Source organism: Arachis stenosperma, chromosome 10 (assembly GCF_014773155.1).
Source record: "Arachis stenosperma cultivar V10309 chromosome 10, arast.V10309.gnm1.PFL2, whole genome shotgun sequence".
NCBI lineage: Eukaryota > Viridiplantae > Streptophyta > Magnoliopsida > Fabales > Fabaceae > Arachis > Arachis stenosperma.
The window spans coordinates 84,682,592-84,707,441 of record NC_080386.1 but is presented as its reverse complement, the minus strand read 5'-3'; the positions used below and the strand labels follow the sequence as shown (position 1 = coordinate 84,707,441).

The following is a 24,850-nucleotide window of genomic DNA, read 5'->3' as shown; positions in this document are numbered from 1 at the left end:
GATCACTCTCTTCTCCCTCAACATTTCATCTCCTTCTCCTCTCCCTCCAAAACACCATTGCATCCCCCTTGAGCTCTGCAACCACCACCAACCACCGTTCCGGCGGCACCAAACCGCCGCCGTCCCTCATCTTCCCTTTTTCTCCTCTCTCTTCTCTTCTTCCTTTCTTCTCCCCCTCTCTCTGCCACTATAAGCAACCGCCGCGGTTTTCTATTGCCATCGGCGAGCCACATACAACCACCACATACTTCTTTCTTTTCTTTTCTTTTCTTGCGTCTCCCTTTTTCTATTTCACAGAACTGCACTTCCCTGTTCTGCGTTCGCTGCTCTGCGACCACCATCTCAGTGCCAGTTCCACTAGGTCGCCGCCGTCTTTGGGTTGGCCTTGTCATTTCCTTTCCTTCCTCTCCTAGTTCTTTTTCTGCTTCTTATCCCAGGTTCTTCTGATTCCCTATCTGGTTTTCAATTCTATTTCTGTTCCATTAAGTTAGTTAGCTTAGTTTAATTTTTGTTAGAATCAGGATAGTTAGAGATGCATGTTTAGTTGATTTTAGGTGGTTAGGTAGCTAGGATGTGGTTAGTGGATTTAGGCCTGATAATTGCTCCGTACTTGTTGTATGAAATGGTGAATTCTCATTTGATGTTTGATGATGATGTTGCTGTATGTTTTTACATGCTACTATTTGATGCCATGTGCTGGTATGCTGTTACTGATGTTACGTTGATTTTGCTTATTGATGCTTAGGTCATATGAATTTTCTTGTTCTTCTTGCTGATTGATCATTCTTGGATTCATATGAGCTGTCTTGTTGCTGTTTGTTTATCCAGGAGCATTCAATTTACTGCCGGAATGCTGCCAAAATTTTTGGAAATTACCCTGTGTTAAGTTGTAGCTTATGAATTGACTTGGTATTTCTTGATTTGAACTCATTTTGGTCTATGCCAAGGTCAACTTATAAGTTGATTCGGTTAACATTCCTGTTTCTATTTTAGTTCCCTTTTATATGCATTGATGATTGACAGAACCGAAGGCCTATTTAATGGATTTTTGTGTCAAATAGAACCTTGTTTAGCTATGTCAACATGAACCTTCTTTGTGTTCTCAACATTTCAATTTCAAGTCAAATGCCTTCTGACTTCTTGGTTCAAGTTCAATTTTTTTAACTTTACTTAACCAATGAAGCTGTTTCCATTATTTCGCCATTTGATTTAAACTTGTCTTTTTTTTATGAAGGTTCTTACATTGTAATAATTGGTGCTCTCCACTAGTATGAACTTTTTCAATTAAATCTGTTTCAACTTTCTTTCAGTTACACCAAGTGCATGTTTCACATCTCTCAACACCAATTTTTACAATTTTAGTGACCATGAACATTGATGATGACTTGCTTTTCTATTTTATGCTGTTATGCAATTTTATATTTCATCAACAATGACTTGCATCATCCTCATGAATATGAGTGTGCTTGTTCCCGATACCTTTTTGAACTTCTCTTGGTTATGCTCCATAGTTGTCATGCCACTAATTTCTGACCGCCTTTCTAACTTTTGACTAAACTGACTCTTTAACTCTACTTTTTAGTTTTCACTTTAACCCTTTTACATTCTTTTGGGTATGACAATTGTTGTTTCTTAACAGATAAGCATATTTTCTATTCTTGTATGAATTCTTTGTTTGTATTCCTGATTGATATCTGAATTCTATTTTCATGCATTCCAAGAATTCTTTTCTTTAACTCACATCATGATATGTCTCAATATTCTCTTGTAATCTATTTTCTGTCTGTTGCTTGATTCCTTGCTTTACACTCCTCTGCTTTGCTTAATTGTTTGTACCCTGTAATATCTATTTTCTCCAGGATGTCTGACAGAGAAAAAGAAAAAGCAAAGGTTACCCCTCATAAATGGAAGAAATCTCAATCTTCCACTGCTTCTGCAACCTCCAGTTATGCCATGATATATCTATCAGAGAAGGATAAGGTAGATCAGCAACTACCTCTGACCGAAGCAGAAAGGTTCCCTAATTTATACTGTGAGCTTCACTTCCCACTTTTTCAGAAGCGGCATCTCAACTTGGAGAAGAAGCTGGACATTTTCGCTAATTTGAGGCGATCTATTGAGCTTCAGATTGAGGGGGTGGGCTTATTTTTTATGGATAGGGAGCTACCTCGAGTGAACGAGTCTTGGGTCGGTGAATTTTGCTGTAATTTCTTTAGACCGACCCCTGACCCAGTTCACCTGAGAGGAGAACAAATTTTGATTACAGAGGTGGATATTGAGCAGGCATTCCACTGTCAGGCCAAGGTTAGTGAGAAAGATGCTTTTCAGAGGGCTAAGGAGGAGATGCATTGCCTGACTTATGATTATGATGCCTTGCAGAGTGTTATTGCATAGCCGGATGCCCCTTGGGAGATGGATGCCACTAAAGTGAAACCCAAGGGGATGATGTTCGACTATTTGACGAGGGAGGCTAGGACATGGCAATAGATTCTTGCTCACTATGTCATGCCGACCATGCACTTTATTGAGATTCCGGTGGACATCTTGGTCTTGATTGGGTGTATTATAGAGGGGAAAGAGTTGTACTTTCCCCGATTGATCAGACAGTCCATGTAGCGAGCTCATGTCAGAGGCACACTCCCATTCCCTACTTTGGTAAAAGAGATGGCTCAGCGAGCTGATGTCCCATAGCTACCAGATGATGAGTCGCCACCCCCGGTCCACGGAAAGGACAGGACTATTTCATGGGGGACTTGGGTGAGTGACAGACCACCAGTCTCGCGTCGAGCCCGAGCTTTTGCAATAGTGACACTTAGGCCATCTTCCTCTTCAGTAGCAGCATCTGGACCGTCAGCACCACCAGCAGCACCACCACCACCAGCACCCCAGCCGACGTACCGACTTGTGCAGCATCTCATTGGGCTCATGGAGTGGAGCGAGCGTCGCAACAAGCGATGCTTTGATCTTGTGAGTCGGATGCTTGTATCACTGAGCACTGTCATGCCCTTTGATCCCGATACTCCTTCTGACTATTCTGAGGCGGAGGAGGATCGGGAGGAGGAAGAGGCTCAGCCGGCAGAGGCACCTACCCAGACCTAGGCTTCCGCAGAGACACAGCAGACCTCTGTGGAGCCACAGCCTCAGCCTCAGCCAGCAGCGGACGTAGACCCACCTACCCAGTCTCAGCTGTAGCATCGGGGATGATGCTTCATTCTAAGTGTGGGGAGGTCGCCGTCGTCGACGACAGCAGGATTTTCTATCTTGGGTGACCATTTTCAGACTCTTGTTTAATTTAGCTTTATTCAGTTTATTTCCAGTACTTGCGCATTTTACTTTATTGCACTTTTTGGGACTATTGTATATATTAGCTATTTTGAACACTTCTGTTTTAGTTTGTAACACTTGACATCTTTTATTTGTATATATACTTTTGGATTTCTAGTTTGAATTACACTTTTAGTCAGTAGTATATATATACATATATATTTAATTTAGCTCATTGGTTGTGTTTGGAAAATATGGATTATTGTGCTTAGTTTACCCCTTTCTGCATATGAGAAATTGCTTTAATTGAAAAAGGGAAAAAAAACTAAGAAATTTTTACTTTTCTCAATCACAACATTGCATTTAAGATACATATAATAAACATAGTCAAAACAATGAATTTCTCCAAGGAATTTATCTATGGGAACCACCCCAATTGATTGAAAGTTTTTGTGTTGAACTTACTTGAATTATATATATTGTGGAACATGATTCTTGAGCTAGGAACACAAGCTTGTGAGATTTTGAGCCTAATGGTGTGGTTACATTATATAACCACTTATTTTCATTCTCGTGTGTGATTATTCTCTTTCTATGACTTTGATCTTTGATTTGTTTAATTCTTTATGTCCATTGTTCTATGTATACATGCACTTATATGATTGAGGCCATTGTTTCATAAAGCTTACTCACCCAAATAGCCTACCTTTTACCTTCCACTGTTAGCCAATTTTGAGCTTATGCTTAACCCATTTGTTCTCTATTTTAGCACATTACAAGCCTAAAGCGAAAAATAATAAATGTCCCTTGTTTGGATCTTTGATTAGCTTAGGCTAGTGAGAGTGTTTATTATTCAAGTTTGGGAGAATTGGGAACATTGGTTGGGATAAAGGTGTGTGTTGTATCTTTGTTGAAAATATCGGGAATTGGGTACATACTTGATAAACCCCGATTTTGTGGTTTATGTTGTGCTTATTTTGGGGAATTTTATCACCTTTTCTCACATTTATTCAATGAAATAGCATGGTTTTGAAATTCTCCCTTAATTTGTGCTTAAGTGTGAAAACATGCTTTTTAGGTCTAAAAATAGCTAAATTTAATTCACTTTAATTCCATTCGATGCCTTGATATGTTTGTTGAGTGATTTCAGGTTCATAAGGCAAGTATTGGATGGAAGAAGTGAGGAGAAAAGCATGCAAAGTGGGAAAACTCATGAAGAAATGAAGGAACCACAAAGCTATCAAGCCTGACCTCTTTACACTCAATCGACCATAACTTGAGCTACAGAGGTCCAAATGAGGCGGTTCTAGTTGTGTTGGAAAACTAACATCCGGGGCTTCAAAATGATATAAAATTTACTATAGTTGCTTCGCGTTTAGGGGTGCACACGTGCACTTTAAACATAGATACTGATGGAGCAGCGTGATTCACTAAAGTGAAATCGTGGCCAGCAATTTGTAGCTCATTTTAGACCCAATCCAACTCATTTCTGATGTTATTGAACCCAAGAATTAGAGGGGGAATGAACCAAGTAGTCATAGTTTAGTTTTCATCATGTTTTAGGAGTAGAATTCTAGAGAGAGAGGAGAGCTCTCTAGATTTAGTATAAAATTAGGGTAAAGTTAGTTTGATCACTCTCAAATTTCTCTTTCAATTCTTGTTTTGATTTCAATTCTCTTTATATTTTAGTATTCTATTGTCTTAATCTTCTTAGTTTCTCTTGTTAGTTTCTTATTTTGCTTTCTTTTATGTTGATGAACCATTGTTGAATCTTGATTTCTTTTAATGCAATTTTATGTTTCCATATCTCTTTTATGTTGATCTTGATTTCTATTATTAATTTCTTGTTTATGTTAGTCAAGGGTTTCCCTAATTCTAGCATTTTGTGATGTTTACTTTTATTGCACATTAGGTGTTTGATAGAATGTTTCCTTTAGTTTTTAAGTAGTTTTCTTTACTCTTGGCCTAGGCTAAGGGAATTGAGTGACCTTGAGTCATTGGGTCTCATTGAATTGGTGATTTGAGAACCCTTGGTGGTCAATTTGATACCCATTGATACTAACCCACTACTAATCTAATTAGTAGATAGGTTGGGACTTATGGGTTGATGTTGATTAAGCCATTTGATATACTTGAAGTATAGAAGTAGACTTAATAAGCTTGGTTCCTCATAATTATCAATATTTGGTTATTGACAAGGATGGTGATCTCAAATTCCTATGCTTAGCCAAGAGTTGTTTGCCTTTCTTTATTAGTTCTTATCATTTACTTTCTTGTTATTTACTTTTCTTGTCAAAATATAAAATCAAACCCCCCTTGCATTTTCATAGCCAATAGTTGATCGCTTCATTACAATTCCTTGTGAGACGACCCGGAGTCCAAATACTTCGGCTAATTTTTATTGGAGTTTGTACTTGTGACAAAACCAAATTTAATTTGAATTGAGGATTGACTATTGGTTTGGACTATACTAACAATGGAATTATTTTGTGGAATTTCGAACCAGTATAAATCCTTGTATCAATACTCATGTGTTAATTAAATGTAAAACCATATGCATTGATGCTCTTGTGTATAGTTTAGCTTGAATTGAAAAAAAAGAAAAGCAATAAAAAGGGGATAAAATACCCAAAAATAAAGTTAAAAAATAATCAATGCATTTGTGTGATGATAAAATAGAAAATGCATGAGTGTGTGAAAAAGTGAAGAATGGGTAGTTAGGTTAGCTTTGGATTGTATAGGTTGTTATATGGGTTAGGTAGGAAAGTTTAAGTTAATCAAAGATTCAAAATTCAAGTCTACTTAACCATATACAATCCTACCTTGACCCTAACCCCATTACAACCTTATGAAAAGACCTCATGATAATTGTATGCATGCATTAAATAATTGTTGATTGTTAGATGAAAAACAAATCTTGGAAAGCATGATTAGGGGAGAATTGAGTGAATCAACCCCAAACATTTGAGTGACTAGAGTGGATACACATCCGGTGAGGGTTCAATTGCTCAATTACATGTTTTCACCATGATAATCCCTTTTCTTGCAACTTTGCAAATCTTTTTGATAATTCAATACAATTGTGGGTTTGATTTGATCTCTATTGCTTTAGCCCCTATGCTTATATATGTTTTCTTGGAAGTTGATTTGTTTTGGCAAAGTAATCACATTTATATAGATAGTTGCATTTAGATAGGTTGTATATAGTTTATTTGCATTGAATAAATGATGATACCCTTTGTTTCTTTCTTGGTTTAGCATAAGGACATGCTATTGTTTAAGTGTGGGGAGGTTGATAAACCCCAGTTTTAGGGTTTATCTTGTGTTGAATTTAGAGGGTTTTGTCGACTTTTCTCACATTTATTCAATGAAATAAGCATGGTTTTGTAATTCTCCTTTGATTTATGCTTAAGTGTAAAAGCATGCTTTTTAGGCCTTTAACTTGCTAGTTTTAATTCACCTTTGATTCCACTAGAGGCCTTGATGCGTTTATTAGTGAACTTAGATTGAAAAAGGCTAGGAATGGATCAAAGGAATGAAGATAAAAGCATGAAAAGTGGAGAACTCATGGAAAAATAAAGGATTTGGAGTGCACCCATCAACGCGCACACAGAACAGACGCGCACGCGTGGATATGAAGTCGCATGGCAATGCATACGTGACAGACGTGTACGCGTGGATGGTAAAATGTCAAGCGACGCGTACGCGTGACTGATGACTTGCATCATCTACCCTTCTTTCTTGCATAAAAAGGACCACAAAAGAGCATAATCTCATTTGATCATTTCAATTCATGCAATATTTGATGAATAGTATAGTACATTGCTTTAAAATGAGGTTGTGCTGAATTTCAGGTGAAAAAGACATAAAAAAATGGGAAGAAAATAACAAAACAAGCTGGGTGTGTGAAACGGACGTGCCACTTAGAGCAAACGCCACAAAAAATACACTAGCGTGGCACGCCAGGAGCTGGGTATGGCACGCCAGTGCTGAAGTCCAGAGGGGTCTCAAGCATTTACATGGACATGGCACGCGAAAACATTTTTCCAGAAAGCAACATTGAAGGCCATTAAAGGGGCGTGGCATGCCAGGTTGGGCGTGGCACGCCTAGCCCATCACTTACTATATGGCATGCCACTTGGTGTCTAAGGCGTGGCACGCCAGCTTCAAAAATCACTTGGGCGTGCCACTTGAGGAGTCAGGCGTGGCACGCCAAGCTTGAGGAACCAACAAATGAATGGGCGTGCCACTTAAGCAACATGACGTGGCACGCTAGTGCAAGATTCCAGAGAAGAAGGTGAAGGCTAAAAAGGCCTGGGCGTGCCACTTGAGATCGAAGGCGTGGCACGCCAAGCTTTCATCCCCACTTAGGCGTGCCAATTGAGCAAACAGGCATGGCACGCCAATGCACAAGGAAGCCAAAGAAAGGGCTGGGTGTGCCACTTGGTGTCGAAGGCGTGGCACGCCAACTCAAGAATCTCACTATGGCGTGCCACTTGAATGTTGGGCGTGGCACGCCAGCTACTAGAACCAAGGCAAGATGATGGGCGTGGCACGCCAGCCTCTGGGCGTGGCACACTGGTTATATTTTCCAGAGAGGAAGTTAAGAAGCCAACCATAAGGGTGTGCCACTTGGCGACGAAGGCGTGGCACGCTAGCATCCATCCTCTACCCTGGGCATGCCACTTGAATGTTGGGCGTGGCACGCCAGATCCTGGGCATGCCACGCTAGTTTAACTTTCCAAAGAGATGGATCATGAACACAGCAAGGGGACGCTAGTTCAATTTTCTAGAAGCAAGAAGAAGAGGGAGAAGACCTGGGCGTGCCACTTTGGCTCGAAGGCGTGGCACGCCAGGGAGGCTAATAAAGGAGGACGTGGCACGTCACTAAAGCGCCAGCCACACGCTAGCTGGAAGATCACGTTTATTGAGTTCTTTTCCCTCCAAATTGTAATTTTTCTTTTTTACTTTTTGTATTTCTTTTATTTCTAGAACTAGGAGTAGTATAAATAACCCCAAGAAGTACTGAGAAAGGGGTTCAAACAGTTAGAAGAGCTTTTAGTTTTACTTTTCAATCCATCTTGAGTACTTTTCTCTAAGCTATGAGTAGCTAAATTTCCTCTCATTGAGAGAGGGAGCTCTGTTGTACTTGATGGATTAATGATAGTGAATTTTCTTCTTCTCTTCATCTTCTCTTTGATTTGCTAGATGGACTTTCGTTTTTCATGCTTAGTGTTCAATCATCTTGGGAAAGAGGTTGAATACAAAATGGGTTTCATGGGAACCTTGGAAAAGAAAACATGAAACCATGCTAGAAATCCCTTCTCACACTTGAGTAGAATATGGGTTTTGGTGTTTGGATATGGTGACATACAATCCTCCCTCTACCTGGACCTATGATGATGTGTGGTATAATTAGGGACGAAGCATATCTCCCTTCATGAGCAATTAGACCAAGGAATTGGCTATTGATCAAGATCTGAGAGATTGAGTCACCAAGGGATTTGGGCTCAATCAATCATGATTGCCAAGAGGTCAATGAGTTGTATGATTGAAGATGATATAAGCTGAATTTAATCCAAAGAGACAACATCTCTTGATCTTAATGAATTCTCCCTATTCTCATCTATCACTTTCTTTATAGCTTCCATTTACATTCTACAATCCCCATTCCCCTTTATAATTCAGTCATTTATGTTTCTGCTCTTTACATTCTTGCCATTTCTATTTCAGCACTTTACTGCTTTTCTTTACTTTCATGTCATTTATGTTTCTACCCATTTACAATTCTGCAACCACAATCTATTCTGTTTAGCTTGACTAATTCACCAATTGATTAAAATTGCTCAAAACTGCCAATCTCTGTGGATACGATCCCACTCCGCTATGGGTTAATACTTGACGATAATTTTGGTGCGCTCGCCAAAAGAGCGGATTCATAATAAAAAATTCTATGGGGTGTGAATTCCGAACTCATCAAGTTTTATGGCACCATTGCTGGGGATTGGTTTGAAATTGACAATGATGAAATTGATTGGAAAGCTAGATTAAGAATTTTAATTACCTTGTTATTTTTTTATTTCTTTTTCCATCCTGATTTCTGGAAGCATTTTAGTTATCCAGTGTCCATAATTCCATTCTTCTAACTGTTTGATTAATTGCATCAACCAAGTTAACCACTAATCTTAAATAAAGTGATTCTTCCACTTGTCCTCTATTTGCTGTTTGTTGAATGTATGACAGGTTGAAAGGGAGAAACTTCATCCTCCTTCGATACTGAACCTGAGAGGACCTTCCTTAGATTAAGGAGGGAAGCAAGAGGCAAAGGCATTGTTGGGGAGGAATTAGTAGAAGGAGATTTAGAACCCACCATGGAAGAGGAAGCATATAACCATGCTAGGGAGGAAGCTAGCAATCATGTTGAGTAAGAAAGGAGAGTCAATAATCCATGCCAACAACTTTGAGTTGAAACCTCAACTCATCACACTTGTCCAAAATAACTGTTCATATGGAGGAGGTTCCCAAGAGGACCCAAACCAACATCTCAATACATTCTTGAGGATCTGCGATACTGTAAAATCCAATGGTGTACATCCAGACACCTACAAGCTACTTTTGTTCCCTTTCTCACTTAGAGATAAGGCAACAAAGTGGCTAGAAGCATTTCCCAAAGAGAGCTTAACCACATGGAATGATGTTGTGAACAAATTTCTAGCAAGATTTTACCCTTACAGAGAGTCAACAGGTTAAGAGCTGAGGTGAAAACTTTCAGACAGCAGGATGGTGAAACACTCTATGAGGTATGGGAGAGGTTTAAGGAGTTGACAAGGAAATGTCCACCGGATATGTTCAATGAATGGGTACAACTACACATCTTCTATGAAGGGCTGTCATACGAGTCAAAACAAGCAGTAGACCATTCTTCAGGAGGATCACTCAACAAGAAGAAGACCATTGAAGAAGCCATAGATGTCATTGAGACTGTGGCTGAGAATGAGTACTTTTATGCTTCAGAGAGAACTCAGAGGAAAGGGGTAATGAAGCTCAATTCAATGGATGCCCTGTTAGCTCAAAACAAGGTAATTAATGTATAACTAGCAGCCTTGACCACGAAGATGGAGAGTAATCAAGTTTCAGCTATTCAAGCTCAAACCCCTCAACAAGAAGGAGATGCACCAGAAGTTAAATGTGAATGGGAGCAAGCTAACTATGTGAACAATTCTAGACCACCATATGATCCCAATATCAAGACATACAATCCAGGTTGGAAGAACCACCCAAATTTTGGGTGCAAGAACCAACAAAGCCATAACCAAGATCACAACAAACCTTACCCATCCAACCAATACAACACTCACAACCCTAACCATCAATCAAGTAACAATAGACCCTACCACAACTCACAAAATACATTATACCACTCTACCCAGTAAACACACAATAACCATCATCAAGACACATCAACTTCACCCATGCAACCATGTGAGATCAAGAGTAACTTTGAAAGAGTAGAGGCTGCAATAGCACAACTATCATCACAGCTTACAGGAGCCATCTCCACCATCTTCGAGAGACAGACACAGGCTGAAAGAAAGATAGACGCCAATCAAGAAGAATATAGATCAAACCTAAAGAATCAAGGCGCAGCAATCTCAAAGCTGGAAGCACAAGTGGGGATCTTTTCCAAACAAATCCCAATGCTCACACATACATTTCCCAGTGATACCATGGCCAACCCAAGAGTAGAGTGTAAAGCCATCACACTTAGAAGCAGAAATGTTGTAGAAGAAGCAACCCGAGCCAGAATAACCATGAAGAAGAGGCTACAGAGAAGCATCAAAACAATAATAAAGAAGAGGTCCATGCCCCATCCGCACGAAAGACAGTCTTAAAGCCTTATGTGCCCAAGGCACCATATCGTCAGAGGCTGAGGAAAGACAGGAAGGATAGCCAATTTTCTAGGTTCTTAGAGATCTTCAAAAAGCTCCAAATCAACATACCATTTGCTGAAGCATTGGAGTAAATGCCGCTTTATGCCAAATTTCTGAAGGAGCTTATGAAAAGAAAAAGAAATTGGGGAGAAAAAGAGACCATAGTGCTAACTGAGGAGTGTAGTGCCATCATACAAAAGAAGCTTCCCCAGAAAATGAAAGGCCCAGGGAGTTTCTAAATCCCTTGCATCATAGGGGGTATCAATATTGAGAAAGCCTTGTGTGATCTGGGAGCTAGCATCAACCTCATGTCCCTAACTATGATGAGGAGAATGAAGATTGATGAAGCGAAGCCAATAAGAATGGCACTTTAATTGGCTGACAGAACATTCAAATTTTCACATGGGGTAGTGGAGGACTTGCTGGTGAAGGTGGGGGAATTCATTTTTCCAGCTAACTTTGTTGTGCTGGACATGGAAGAGGAGGCGAACACCTCAATCCTCCTAGGAAGACCATTTCTAGCTACTGCTGGAGCTATCATTGATGTGCAAAAAGGGGAACTAGTCTTTAGATTACATGAAGAAAAGATGGTCTTCAATGTCTTTAAGGCAATGAGCTACCCCAAGGAACCCATAGGAGAATGCATGATGGTGGACAGTATAGAACAGATAGTTCAAGGGGTATTGGAAGAGAAATAATGAGAAGGAACTATAGAGTTAGAGCAACCAGTATCAAGTGAAAAGCTACCACAAAGAGCCATGAAGAATTCAATCATGCTGAACCACAAGGACAACAAGGTAGTAGAGGCACCAAAACTAGAGCTAAAGACCTTACCACCAAGTTTGAAATATGCATATTTGGGTGATGGCAACACTTACCCAGTAATCATCAATTCAAGCTTGAGTAAGGAGCAAGAGGAGGAGCTTATCCAAGTACTAAAACAACACAAAGATGCCATAGGGTGGACACTTGCAAACTTAAAAGGAATCAGTCCTTCAATGTGCATGCACAAGATCCTACTTGAAGAAGGTGCTAAGCCCTCAAGACAACAACAAAGAAGGCTGAATCCAACCATGAATGAAGTGGTCCAAAAAGAGGTGTTGAAGTTGTGGCAAGCAGGGGTGATTTATCCCATCTCAGATAGCCCTTGGGTGAGCCTTGTGCAAGTAGTCCCTAAGAAAGGAGTAGTCACTGTTGTGCCAAATGAGAAGAATGAATTGATACTAACAAGAACAGTGACTGGTTGGCGCATGTGTATTGACTACAGAAAGCTTAATGAAGCCACCAGAAAGGATCACTTCCCCTTACCTTTCATGGATTAGATGCTTGAAAGATTGGCCAGACATGAATACTATTGCTTCCTAGATGGTTATTCGGGTTACAACCAAATAGTTGCAGATCCCAAGGACCAAGAGAAAACTTCATTTACTTGTCCATATGGTGTTTTTGCTTATAGGAAAATGCCTTTTGGATTGTGCAATGCACCTGCAACATTCCAAAGGTGCATGCTCTCCATCTTCTCAGACATGATTGAGAAGTTCATAGAGGTGTTTATGGATGACTTCTCTGTGTTTAGGGATTCATATTCTGAGTGCGTATGTCATCTTGCCATGGTGCTAAGGAGATGCCAAGAAATCAACCTGGTTTTAAACTAGGAGAAGTGCCACTTTATGGTGACTAAAGGGGTGGTTCTTGGTCATAAGATCTCTAAAAGTGGCATAGAAGTGGACCGGGCGAAGGTGGAAGTAATTGAGAAGTTGCCTCCACCTTGCAATGCCAAGGTAATTAGATGCTTTCTAGAACATGCTAGGTTCTATAGGAGGTTTATTAAAGATTTTTCAAAGATTGCCAAACCCCTTAGCAACCTACTTGTCTCAAATACCCCCTTTGTCTTTGATAAAGAGTGCATGATAGCTTTTGATGAACTTAAAAATAGACTTTCCTCTGCACCTATTATAGCACCACCTAGCTGGGATTTACCCTTTGAATTAATGTGTGATGCATCTGACTTTGCTATCGATGCTATTCTGGGACAAAGGAAAGACAAGCTAGTGCATGTTATTTACTATGCTAGCAAGGTTCTTAATGAGAATCAAAGGAACTACACAACTACAAAGAAGGAACTTCTAGCCATAGTTTTTGTTTTTGATAAGTTTAGATCATATCTTATTGGATCTAAAGTAATTGTATTCATTGATCATGCAGCACTCAAGTACTTACTTACCAAACAGGAATCCAAGCCCAGACTCATAAGATGGATCCTGCTACTCCAAGAGTTTGACATTGAAATTAAAGATAGGAGTGGAGTAGAGAACAAAGTAGCTGGCCATCTCTCAAGGATTCCACAAGAAGAAGAAGAGGCGCACCAATTTACAGTGAATGAGAGCTTCCCTGATGAGCAGTTGATGATGATTGATAAACCGCTATTTTATGATTCATATTGTGTTTAATTGCATGGTTTTATCAAGTCTTAGCCCACTTATTCATATGATTTGCATGTATTCACAATTCCTTCCTAAAAATATTCTATGATTGAAAACTTGCTTCCTAAAGACCTTTTAGTTGTATATTTTTATTTTCCTTCATACCATTCGATGCCGTGATTTGTGTTTTAAGTGTTTCAGGCTTCATAGGGCAAGGATGGCATAAGGAATGAAGAAGAAGCATGCAAAAGTGGAAGGAACACAAGGAATTGAAGGGATGACCAGCGAGAAGTCACGCGGTCGCATGGCTCACGCGACCGCGCGAAATGGAAGAAATCACAGTGACGCGCTCGCGTGCCTGACGCGACCGCGCGGATTGGAAGCTGCACGAACGACGCGAATACGTGGACGACGCGCACACGTGGTACGAGAAACGCTGAGTGACGCAAACGCGTGGACGACGCAGCCGCGTGACGTGCGCGATCTGCAGAATTACAGAAGTCACTGGTATAGTTTCTGGGCCGCATTTCAACCTAGTTTTCGGCCCAGAAACACAGATTAGAGCAAGGGAACATGCAGAGACAAAAAGAGGAATTCATTCCGCACAATCTCAAGTTTTTAGATCTGATTTTACTCCTCCCCTAGGTTTCTCTTTTTGACATTCATAAAATAGGATTTGAAGATTTTTGGCTTTAGCTTTTGAGAAGAGTCTACTTCCGGTACTGGTTATTATAGTTTGTTATTTACTTTTCATTTACTCTTCCATATTTTCAATTTTTCCAGAGTTGACATTGGATTATTTTCATAGTTTATTAATACAAAACTATTTTTACTTTTAATTAATCTCTTTCATTATTATTTATTATGTCTTCTCTTATTTCTCCCATTGATTTTGTGAAGTCTACAATTATGATGATGGAGTAGTCCCCCAACTTGATTGGGAGTTGATTAAAGGAGAACCTTGAGTTAGAATACTCAAGAGTTCAATTGTAATTGGTTCATTATTGATTGGCTTGTTAGTCACTAACTCTAATCCTTCCCAAGGGAGAGGATTAGGACTTGTGAATAGAAGTTGACTTTTAATTTGACTTTCCTTCATTCGTTGAGGGTTAACTAAATATAAACAATGACTAATTATTAATTGCTCTTGATAAAATTCTAACAAGGATATAACTTCCAATTAATCTTCTCCCGGTCAAAATTTTATTTAAATCATATAAATTCTCTAATTTAATTTTCTGTTCATCAAATTCAAAACCCCTTTTGAAAACCTCTGATTGATAAAATAGCACATCTTCCTGCAACTCGTTGGGAGACGACCTGGGACTCATACTCCCAGCTTTTTATTTCTAAAATTTGTGACAACCCTTTTTCTAAATTGATAAGTGGATTTTCGCCGGTTAAGAACTGTACTCGCAACGCCATTTCTCTAATTAATTCTTAATCTACCAATTTCTGCTCATGTCAATGATCCAAGAAGCCCCTTGGTTTGCAGACATAGCCAACTTCAAGGCTATTGGGGAACTACCAACCAACATCAACAAACACATAAGGAGAAAGCTAATCAACGATCATAAATACTACATCTGGGATGAGCCCTATTTGTTCAAAAGGTGTGCTGATGGAATCTTGAGAAGGTGCATTCCCCATGAGGAAGGACAAGAGGTGTTTTGGCAATGTCATGGATCTGCATATGGAGACCATTTTAGTGGGAAAAGAACCGCAACCAAGGTGCTACAATGTGGGTTCTACTGGCCAACCATTTTCAAGGATGCAAAGGAATTGGTGTCAAGATGTGATGAGTGCCAAAGAGATGGGAACCTACCCAAGAAAAATGAGATGCCACAATAATTTATACTGGAACTTGAACTATTTGACGTATGGGGGATTGACTTCATGGGTCCATTCCCCACTTTATACGCAAATAAGTACATTCTAGTAGCAGTAGACTATGTCTCTAAGTGGATAGAGGCTTGACGATCGGATTTTCTATCGGTAAAGAAATTCACAAATATAACCGCGTTGTAAGTATAGTTTCTAAACCAACAGAAAATCCTTTCATACAAAAGTTTTGGTTGTCACAAGTAACAAACCCTTTTGAAATTGATAACCGAAGTATTTAAACCTCGGGTCGTCTTCTCAAGGAATTGCAGGGAGGTATGATTTATTATTGGTTATGGAAAAAGGTATGTTTTTGGGGTTTTTTAATGTATAAGATAAAAAGCAAGAATAGTAAATGGCAAAAGGAATAAACTAATAACTAGAAAAGCTCTTGGCAAGGTTTGAGAACTGGAAATCATATCTTAGTTATCCTTATCAGGTGTGATGAGTATTGTCCGTTGCTCCCACTTAGTTAACCCTTACTAAATAAAGGAAAGTCAAGTGGACCAATTAATTTGATTCCTCAAGTCCTAGTCAACTCCTAAGGAAAGACTAGCTTTAGAGGGATCTAAATCAACCAAAAAACTTCAAATATTAATCAACTGCTGCGTTTGATAACTCAAGTGTCACCAATTACTCAACCAAAGCCAAAAGGGAAAAATCCATAATAAATAAAAGAAAGCAATCATAAGTCTGAAATACCTCAAATTATATTAAATAAAGAAATCAATTTTAACATGGAGTTCATAAGCCAAATTGAAAAGATAAATAACAATTAAAGTAATAGAATAAATAAAAGTAGAAAATAAATTAAAGAAACATTGAACCTGTGATGAAGAAGAAATAATCCTAAATCCTAAAACTAAGAGAAATCCTAATTCCTAATACCTAAGAGAGAGGAGAGAACCTCTCTCTCTAAAACTACATCTAAATTATAAAAAGTGAATTATCAGTCGTCTCACTTCATTCCTCCACTTTGCAGCCTTTAATCTGTGTTTTCTGGGCTTGAAACTGGGCCAGAAATAGCCCAGAAATCGCTGGGACCGAATTCAAACACGTGCAGGTCACTGGAATCTCTGCAGAACAACGTGTCCGAGTGATTCACACATGCGCATCATTTTGCTGTATGGTCACTAAGGCGAATTATATATCAAATCGAAGTCCCGGACGTTAGCTTTCCAACGCAATTGGAACCGCATCATTTGGACCTCTGTAGCTCAAGTTATGACCGTTGAGTGCGAAGAGGTCAGGCTGGACAGCTTAGCAATTTCTTCAAGTTCTTGTATTCAATCCACTTTTGCATGCTTCTTTTCCATCCTCTGAGCCATTCCTGCCCTATAAACTCTGAAATCACTTAACACACATATCAAGACATCAAATGGTAATAAGAGATGATTAAAATACACAAATTAAAGACTCTAGAAAGAAAGTTTTCAATCATAGAACAAATTTTGGGAAGGAATTGTAAAACCATACAAATAGTATGAATAAGTGTGCAAAGACTTGATAAAAACCACTCAATTGAGCACAAGATAGACCATAAAATAGTGGTTTATCAACCTCCCCAACTTAAACATTAGCATGTCCTCATGCTAAGCTCAAGAGAAGCTATAAAGGAGTGAAGTCTAATGATAGAGAGTATGCAATGCAACCTATCTATGTGAATGTAACTACATGCAAAATGTTTCTACCTACTTGGTTAAAAGTAAACAAGTTCTCCAAGACAAACATAATTCAAATTCTACTAATTCAAATCATATAATAAAAGACAAGTAAACTTGTAAGAAGATAGCTCATGAAAGCAGGGAACATAGAATCAAGCATTGAACCCTCACTGGTAGTGTATATCACTTTAGTCTCTCAAGTTTATAGGGTAATTCACTCTACTATTCTCTCATCATGCTTTCTAAAACTTTGTTCTTCATCTAACCATTCAACAAATATTTAATGTACCAATGCAAACATCATGAGGTCTTTTCAAGGTTGTAATGGGGCTGAGGTAAAGGTAAGGATGTATATATAAGGCTAAGTGAGCTAACAAAGTGAATCCTTGATTAGTCTAAGATCTCACTTAACATACATACTTTATATAATTTCAAAGTTCTTTACCTAGCTACCCAAAATTTCCCACTTTTGTATTACATGCTCATGCACCAAATTTATTTTTGAATTTTGTCCCATGTGTATTGGTTCTTTTTATTTTGCATTGGGGTAATTTTTGTATCTCCTTATTTAATTACTTAAATTTTTTTAATCTCAATGCACATGGTAATTTAATTGTTTTGATTTCACATGAGCATGCTTACCAAAAACAAGGGTGACATAAAAGGGTAGGCTTATTTGAGATAAGTGAGCAAAAACAAGTAATGGCCTCAATCATATGCAAGCATGTAAATACACTAAATAATGGACATATAGAATGGAACAAAACAAAGATTGCAATCATAGAGAAGAAAACACACAAGAATAAAATATTTATGGTTAAATAATGTAACCATACAAGCTCAAAATCTCACCGGTTGTGTGTTCTTTAGCTCAAAAACCATGTTCCAATTTATAATCTTCAAACAAATTTAACACATAGAAAATTTTAATTTTTTAATTTAAATTAGTGAAAATTCTCAAAAATAGGGTCTTAAAAAGAAACTTATTATTTTTCAACCAAGTAGTACTTAAATGCATAAAATCAAACAAACATGCAATCAAATATGCAAATGCAACAATGAACAAACAAAGAAAATAGAATATTGGTGTTGAAAAGAAGGTAACTAACCCCTGGAAGTCGGTATCGACCTCCCCACACTTAAAGATTGCACCGTCCTCGGTGCATGCTAAGATGTGCAAGTGGATGGGGGTTGTGGTTCCTCAGCTGGTGCTCTTTTTGTTCCTTTCCTTGCCGGTGGTTTGGGAGTAGCTTTCTCTCTACCCTTCTTGGTGGCCATCCTAAAAAGGGAAAAAGAAAGTGACTTTTAAAGCTAAGGGTTACAGCAAGGAAGAGAATGGAAAATGTGGTAATCAATGCACAGTAAAGAAGAATGACGTTAACACATAGTCATGACTACATATGAAAAGTCATCAATGGAAATATAGCAAGTGCATGTGATGACAGTTAAATGCAAGGTATTTATTGGCATAACGGCAAAGACATGAGTAGCATAGATCAAGCATTCAATGTCCAAGTTAGATTACCAAACCTTTCAAACTAACAATATGTTTGTATGGACAATTATAAATAATTAATAAAATATAAAAAGGATTTTGTGAAAAACAGGCATGAAAGTAGGATAACAGAAAAGTAGTGCGTGATGCCATACGGGCTTTTTCACAAACACTTAGCATGCATGGTAAATAAGTTAATGAAAGTATTAAATTGAACATACAAGCAACCCTATAAAAAGTAATATATAATAGTCAAACAATTCCTTAATAATCCACAAGCAAAATAATGACCCAAATAAATTTCCAACACTAATTAAAAGAAAAAGAAAAAAAAGAAAAAGAAGGAAAAGAAAAGATTTAGATTTGGGGAAAAAAAGATAAGATATTTGGCTGATTTGGATAAGTTGTGCGCCGCTTGTGACGCGGACGTGTGGAGCACGCGTTCACGCGGTTGGCGTGATTTGTAAGTGATGCGGACGCATGGGCGACGCATTCGCGTGATGGGGTTTGTGCTTCCAACACCATTCCAGGCCTACTCCATCACAACTTGCTGCCATACACCCGTTTACGTCAATTTTATAGGCCCACGCGTTCGCATGGGTGACGCGGATGCGTGGGAGGCATTTTTCCCACATGACACGGATGCATCAGCGACGCGGTCATGTGGGTCAAATTGGGCCAAAGGCACGACTCCAGCCACACTTTCGCGTGACTCTTTGTTCAATCTTATTTTCTTTCTAACGCACATTTGACGCGAACACGTCAGCGATGCTGTCGTGTCGCGTGCATTTTTTTATGCAAAATGCAGAATGCAATGCTAATATGAATGTTATGCATGATTCCAGGTTCATTCAGAACTCAAAAACAAACAAAATAGACTAAAATTAAAACTGAAAAAGGGACGATCATACCATGGTGGGTTGTCTCCCACCTAGCACTTTTAGTTAAAGTCCTTAAGTTGGACATTTGGTGAGCTCTCTGTCATGGTGGCTTGTGCTTGAACTCATCCTGAAACTTCCACCAATGCTTGGACTTCCAATAAGCTCTATCAATACCAAGTAAATTTCTCAAGCTTTGATGGAGTTCTTCACAAGCTTTGAGCTCCCAAATTTGATCCTCAAATATTCCCGGATCCTAAATCTTGTTTCTACACCCGTCTTCAAGTTAATTTTCATGATTCTATCTGGGTGGTTCAGTTTTAGAATTCTCACTGAAGCGTCTAAACAACTTCCTAGACCCATTCAATTGAGCTCTACACCAACCTTTGCGTTCAAACTTAAAGCTTCCAACAATAATGAACTTTGCAGGACAATTCTTAACACTGACCATCTTCCTTTTACTCTTAATGCTACAAAGAGCTCAAAGTTAACCATCCATCTCCAGTAGCCCATATTCAAGTAGAATTAGAAAGCTAAGGGATATGAATTTTATCCGCTTGAATGTTGTGAAGGATGATGGCAACTTAGGGGGAGGGGTTTCTAATGAGCTTGCAAGCTCCACTCCTTTGTGTTCTTCTTTGACAACTACCACCTCTTTGCAAGCTTCTTCAATATCAACCTCTTCCTCTTGGTAGCTTTCTTCCAATTCAATCTCTTCTTCATTGCTTACCAAGGGCATGGGAGGTTGTGCCTCTTCTTCTTGAATATCCATCTCTTGATCAACCTCTTCCAATTCTTCAACCATGATATGCCTTGGAGGTTGTACACCCTCTTCAACATCAAATTCAAACGTCTTGGAAGGAGGTTCTATGATTTGAATTTCCCATGGAGGTTCCGCGTTTCCTAAGTCTTTAACCACTTCCTCTTCTTCAGCTATTACGGTTTCCTCCACTTGTTCCAATACAAAGGTATATTCCTCATTGTCCATTGGAGTTTCTAGTGTCTCCTTTATGCTACGCTCTTTTATTGATTCTCCACATATAGCCATGGGAGCACTTTGAGTGTCTGAGCGTTGGGAAGCCAATCGACTTATCGCTTGATTTAGTTGATATAGAGTTGCATAAAATTGATCCACTGATTCCTTGAGATGATCCCTTGATTTTTGTTCTGCTTGGATTGCATGATTAGGATCTTATGGCTTTTGATAGATGGATATGGACATGGTGTATATGGAGGTGGTGGTTTCTGGGAGTAATTGGGTTGAAATTGGGGTGGTTCTAGATATGGTTCATATGGCTCATAAGGTGGTTGGTATGGTGGATAATGGTTAGGATCATATGAGGGTGTTTGGTGGTAAAGGGCTTGTGAGTATGGTGGTCCAATGTCATGTTGAGGAGGGGGTTCATAGGCATATGGTGGTGGTTGTTGATAATTGTTCCGAGGGTTACCTGAAACTGTAGGTCGATCTCGGACGAGATCTTCTGTGCTGGTCGGAGTCGACGTGTCCGGCAGGTGTGTAGCAGCCGGAGCTGGTGTGTCCGAATTGTTGGACCTGGTGATGGTGCTGATCCTTCGTTCCCGGAGGGTGGGGGTTACCTGCAAGAGACTTCGATGCTTAAGTTAGCAAGGGTATTAAGCAGGTATTGAGTAGAATCAGAGTATGAGTTATACCTGGGTGCTCCAGTGTATTTATAATGGTGAGATGTGGCCTCCTGTGGATAAGATAAGTTAGTTATCTTATCTTATCTTTATCTTATCTTTAAGTGAGGTCATCTTATCTTCAAGGGAACCGCCTTTATCTTTCTGGGCTTTGGCTGCCTTTAGAATGGGCTGTGTTCCTTCGTTTTGGGCCTGCTTTGGGCTCCTTTGACGATTTGGCCGAGCTCTTTGAGAAGAGGTCGGGCATTTGGCCGAGCTCTTTGAGAAGAGGTCGGATAGTCTGACCTGAAGAGGTCGGTCGACTTGTCGCTTATCATCCTAGGTCGGACAGCTTGACCCAGGGTATGAACAGTGCCCATGCTTGAGTTCAATCTTTCCGTGAGATCGTGCTTTTTAGAGCTTCGATCTCTTTGGAAGTCATGCTCAAGCATCTGTCTGGCTTGTTTCTTCACTGCTTTGCAATCTTTGTAGATTTTCTAGAGGTTTGGTACTTCATAATCCAACCTCTGTTGAGTCGCAGTGTGGGTTTTCTACCCTTGCCTTCTGGATCACGCCTTGCTTTTAAGTTTGTGTTGACAACCCTTTGCTTTGGCAAAGTTGTCCTTGCGGCTTGATATCCGGACTTTTAGTGATTTATCCAATGACTTTTTTAGTGTTATTTATGTAGAACCTTTTTTAGTCTCGGATGACGTTCGTAGCCCTGTTTGAGATTGTGCCTTCTTGGAGTGGAGTTGTATCCCTTTTGGCTGAGCACATTTGAGCCTTAGGTTATTTTCGAACCTTTATGGCTTGTTCTTTTTTAAGATCATACTTGCACCTTTTCTTTAGCTGACGTCGACTTGTATGACTTTGCCCCTGCTTGAGTTTGGACTTTTCCATGAGACCGTGCTTTCAGAGTTTCGATCTCTTCGGGGAAGTCGTGCTCAAGCATCCTGACTTTGGTCGATCTTTGAGTAGTTTCTCCTTGTGCGAGTCTGATATTGCCCCTTTTACTTTGTTGAGGGGACTTTTCAGACTTCTTCCGACTTGTTTGTCTTCGCTGTTCGGGCTTTTTAGTCATAATCCAACAACTTTTTAGGTAGTGTTCCGATGGGTAACCTTTTTTATAGTTTGTTTGGATGACTTTTTAGCTCTGTCTTTAAGGCTGTGCTTTTCGCTTTTTAATTAGTGTCTTTTTTCAAGACTTCATACCTTTTAGCAAAACATTCCTGGCCTTCCTCTGGCCGTTTGCGAGATGTCTTTGTCCGTTTTTGTGGATCTTTGTAGAGTCTCGATACTTTGTTGTTTGACCTCTTTTGATCACTTCTGATTTTGTCCACTTTCTACTTGTTCGAGGTGGTCCTTGGGGCTAATTTGTCCGACGTCCTTTTAGTGTTTTTGTAGAACACCTTTTAGTCATTCTGAACAATTTTGATAGCCTTGTCGTGGAGCCGTGGCTTTTTTGGGCAGAGCTATGTCCGTTTTAGCGCACATTTTTCGTTGGTCTGACTTCTTCTTGTCGGTCCAAGCTATAGCTTTCGTTGGTCCGACTTCTTCTTATCGGTCCAAGCTGTAGCTTTCGTTAGTCCGACTTCTTCTTGTCGGTCCAAGCTGTTGCTTTCGTTGGTCTGACTTCTTCTTGTCGGTCCAATCTGTAGCTTTCCAAGTTATTTCTGTAATCCTCTTTCTTGGACCTTGTTCAGGTCTCTTTCAGGGATTATTTTTATAACTTTTGTGTTGTGAGCCGACTTTCATCGTGTCGGGGCTCTCCTGAGTTATTTCTGTACTCCTCTTTCTGGGACCTTGTTCAGGTCTCTTTTAGGGATTACTTTTATAACTTGTTTTGTAGAAAACTGACTTCGTTAGGTCAATCTCTTTCTAAGTTATTTTTGTAATCCTCTTTCTTGGACCTTTGTTAGGTCTCTTTCAGGGATTACTTTGATAACTTTTTAGTGGTAGGAGTCCGATTTGGTTTATGTCGGTCTCCTTTAAGTTATTTTTTGTAGTCCTCTTTCTTGGATCTTTGTCAGATCTCTTTCAGGGACTACTTGTATAACCTTTTAGTGGTAGGAGTCCGATTTAGTTATGTCGATCTCCTTTAAGTTATCTTTTGTAGTCCTCTTTCTTGGATCTTTGTTAGATCTCTTTCAGGGACTACTTTGATAACTTTTTAGTGGTAGGAGTCCGATTTGGTTATGTCGGTCTCCTTTAAGTTATTTTTTGTAGTCCTCTTTTTTGGATCTTTGTCAGATCTCTTTCAGGGACTACTTGTATAACTTTTTGTTTTGGGCTGACTTTGTTATGTCAGGCCTTTCTAAGTTAAAGTAATCCTCTTTAATAGGGTTGGCCAGACCTCTTTCCAGGGTTTACTTATAACTTGGGTTGACTTGGTCCGACTTCTGCACATCGGCCAGTCTTTAAGTTATTATTTTAGCTATCCGTAAGACCTCGTCAGGTTCTTTTTTGGATTGCTTTCGATAACTTCTTACATTATTCTGTGTTCATCTTTGCCGATTTGTAGAAAGTGGTTGGCATCTTTAGATCGTCTTTTGGGTGAATCGCGTTTTCACTTTTATCGGACGGTTATCTTTATCGTGATCGTGCAGTGAAATTATTTTTCACTTTCTGCCGATCTGTTGCTTTATAATCGGACGATGAATGCTTCAGATTAATGCGTCTTGGGAGTTTGTAGAGCAGTGAATTTGGTTTTCACTTTGTCGACCTTTGTCAAAATCAAATGATGAATTTGGTTTTCAACATGGTCGGGCGGTGAAGTTGGTTTTCACCTTACCGACTTGTCGCTTTGTAATCGGACGATGAATTTGATTTTCATCTTGCTGACTTTGTCGTGATCGGGTGATGAGTTTGGTTCTCATCTTGCCGACCTTGTCGTGATCGGGCGTCTTGGTAGGAAACTTTTTAGGGAATCTGTAATTTTTTAATAAAATGAAGATAAGAGTGTGTACATGTTAGTACTTACCTTTCTAGGTCAGGCAATCTTTTTGGATCACGGCCTATCGCCCTTTGCAGGCATGCCATGACCTTGGTAGCTCTTGCCCCTCGAGGTTGGACACTTTGTAGTAAGCTTTCCCCAGTTCTTCTGATCAACTTGGTATGATCCTTTCCAGTTGGCTGCTAGCTTCTCTTCTCCAGACCGACCTATTCTGATGTCATTTCAGATTAAGATGAGATCGTCATTGCTAGGTTACCTTCCAATTGTATCTTGAGGCCATTTGACGTTTTAACACATCTTCCTTAGTCAGAGCTCTTTCTCAGATTTCTGGAAGTAGGTCGAGCTCTTTCCTTTGGATTTGGGAGTTGACTTCTTTATTGTAGAGGATCATTCTAGAGGATCCTTCTTCGATCTCTGCTGGGATCATTGCCTCCACTCCGCGAGTCAATCGGAAGGGTGATTCCTCCGTGGTGAAGTGTGGAGTTGTCCGATATGCCTATAGGACTTGTGGGAGCTCTTCAGCCCAAGCTCCCTTTTGATCTGAAGACCTTTGGTTCTTTCCGCAAAAAGTTTGTGTATTCGCCTTTGAGGAGAATGTGTGCTTTGCTTAGGATTTGGCTGCTGTTCCTGTTTCTTTTCATCGTTGCCTGACTCCTTTGTACAAAAGTTCTAGCTTTTGTTTTGACCTTTTATTTGAGAGGTGTTCGGACTGTTTGGGTACAG

At 39.5% G+C, this 24,850-nt stretch overlaps 1 non-coding gene across 1 annotated transcript; it reads right to left on the bottom strand.

Moving 5' to 3' along the window:
• Window positions 1-10,007: 10,007 nt before the first annotated feature.
• On the bottom strand, window positions 10,008-10,114 carry LOC130958263 (small nucleolar RNA R71). Its single transcript, XR_009077395.1, has one exon. It is a non-coding gene; the product is annotated as a small nucleolar RNA R71 (small nucleolar RNA).
• Between the last annotated feature and the right edge of the window lie 14,736 nt (window positions 10,115-24,850).